The sequence below is a fragment of the Lynx canadensis genome, chromosome C2, assembly GCF_007474595.2.
Source record: "Lynx canadensis isolate LIC74 chromosome C2, mLynCan4.pri.v2, whole genome shotgun sequence".
Lineage (NCBI taxonomy): Eukaryota > Metazoa > Chordata > Mammalia > Carnivora > Felidae > Lynx > Lynx canadensis.
In genome coordinates, this window is record NC_044311.2 from 19,416,309 (window position 1) to 19,418,956 (window position 2,648).

Consider the following 2,648-nt stretch of genomic DNA (forward strand, 5'->3'; position numbering starts at 1 on the left):
ACCATCTCTTCTGGTGTGCTTTTCTTTTTAATTCATGGGAAAGCTTCCTCAATGTCCCTTGCAGAACACTGTTGACCATAAATGCATCATATATACCCAGCTCTTAGCCAATCACTAGCAAGGGGAATGGGATTACTATACTAGATTTGGATGAATGAAGATTTAGCTCTGAGTGGAAGATGGGAGCTCATTGCCAAGTGGAGGAAGGTGAATAGCCCAAACATAATCATGACTTGGTCAGCAAGGGAGATATGGATAAGGAGTTTGGATTGGCACTGACAGCATCTATTCCACTACACATTTAAGACCTTGTACAGCTTAGCTTCATAACCATGTAAGTCCAGTAATAAGAAATATGACCCTAAGTGCTTCTATCTGCTACCTAGTAAGGATTCTCAGTTTCATGGAATATTCCGTCCTGCAGTGGTTCAATGTAAGTAGACTGTTCTTAGAAGGGTGTAACTGGCTCCAAAGAGGTACGTTGCCTTTCCTCAGGTGTAAATGGATCGCATTAGAAATGTTTAAAATGACATCCCGCCTGATTTGTTAGGACTAACGATTCTAAGTGTTGATTTTCTTGCCAAACGAACGTTAGAAGAGGTGCTGCTTGCTTGACAAACTGGGTGACAACACAGCCTTTAAGAAGGACTCGTAGAGGCAAGACTGTCTGTTCTACATCCTTTCCCCACCCTCTTTGGTTCTTTTCCTTGCCCTCTTTGTGTTTCCAGAGGTAACAAAAAGACTGTAAATTTGGATGTTAGGATCCGGGGAAATCCCAACCATACTTTGAAGGAGAAAATTAGAGACAAATTCAATATGTCTATTGCAGATCCGTTTGTCCATGAATTCCTACGACTGTCTTTGAGAGATGGGGGAACTGGTTTCCGTCTCTGTGTCAGGTGATGTGAAGCCCATAGTGGACAAAGCAAATAAATTCTGGGCCCTTAGAGATGATACCTTAGCCCTGGTGAATTAGTAAGCTGTAAAGAAATAATTAAGAATTAATGTATATCTATTCCATTATATCGATTACCTCTTTCTAGATAAAATTTAATTGTAAATTTATATTATTTTTAATATAGTGTATTGAACTGGCTCACAAATTTCCTGAGAGTGAGATCCAGCACACCACTGGGTACATGATACACAAGGAGGTAGGCCAGAGGTACAGCATCGTCAGGACCTCCACTTGATTCAGGTTTCTGCTGCTGAAACGAGGGAGGGTTCTAAATGTATGTCAGTTCTACTCGCTGGAGCCCATGTCAGAAGGTCTATTTCTGTCAGACCCCAGGCTGGCCCTGTGCTTCCATGGCTCTGAGTATCCTAAGTGAAACCAACTGTAACTCAAGTTCTAAAATTGCACGACAGGTGACTATATCAAACCTTCCTTAACCCCTCTCCCCAGTGTGTACACACTCCTCTGAGCCGAGGCCACACCACACAGTCCTGTGGTCCCATTTATTGGTCCTCGATCCTTAGGCGATACAAGCCCAAGCTTCCCTCGTTATGAGTGAAAACAGGAAGAGAAGAGGGATGAAGTCATTGGTTGGGTTGAGGGGCATCAGAGACTGGATATGGAACTACATTTTTTCCCATCCTGATCTCAAAAGAACTTACAAAAACTATAAGATGCAGTCATCACTGGCAACTAGCTTTAAAAAAAAAAAAAGGACTTCAGATTGTATCCCCTGCATCAATTATCATTGTTCTGTCTCTTGAGAGCCAGAGATTGAGAAGACATTTTGAAATTTGGCTTCTCATTATTTGACCTCTAAAGAAAATCAGTATGACTCTTGTCTGCTTCCTGTTGAGTTTCTAAAATGTTTTAAGTTATGCAGGTAACTGGATATCATGGATGCGCTGGAGCACAGACTTGGAGAAGCCAGTGTGAGGTTTGGCAGCAATGCTATATATACATACACACATATACATATACACATATACATATACACATATACATATACACATATACATATACACATATACATATACACATATACATATACACATATACATACACACATATACATATACACATATACATATACACATATACATATACACATATACATACACACATATACATACACACATATACATACACACATACATACACACATATACATACACATACACATACACATATACATACACATATTTACATGCATATGTTATACGTAATATATATTTATATATATCTATATATGTACACCTATAATTTTTGATTTTCTAGTGTGTAGAAGTTTATGAGGGAGAACTTGAAATGTACCTTCCTTCACAGTTCAGTCTAATAAGGATTTTCCTAATAGACATTTGAAGAGAGGTAGAAATCCTATTGTAGGGAGGGACACCTCCTTAGCAAAGCACATCCATTGGGTACGGAGGAAATCTGGCATGGGGGCTTACACTGAGCTTTAGGATCTACAGATCAAGAAGGAGCAGTGGTTGTAAGTCGACCTGGCTCTATGGTCCTTTTGCCTCCTGGCTTTGCGAGGAAGAGAGCTGCATGTACTATGACAACAGGGTATCTATCAGACATATCTAAGCTCCTCTGGGAAACAGCTAGAGGTTCGTAGCAGTTGAGAGGCTTGGGAGGGAACAGGGCCCTGCTAATTCCTTGATTCTGGACTTCTGACCTCTGAAACTGT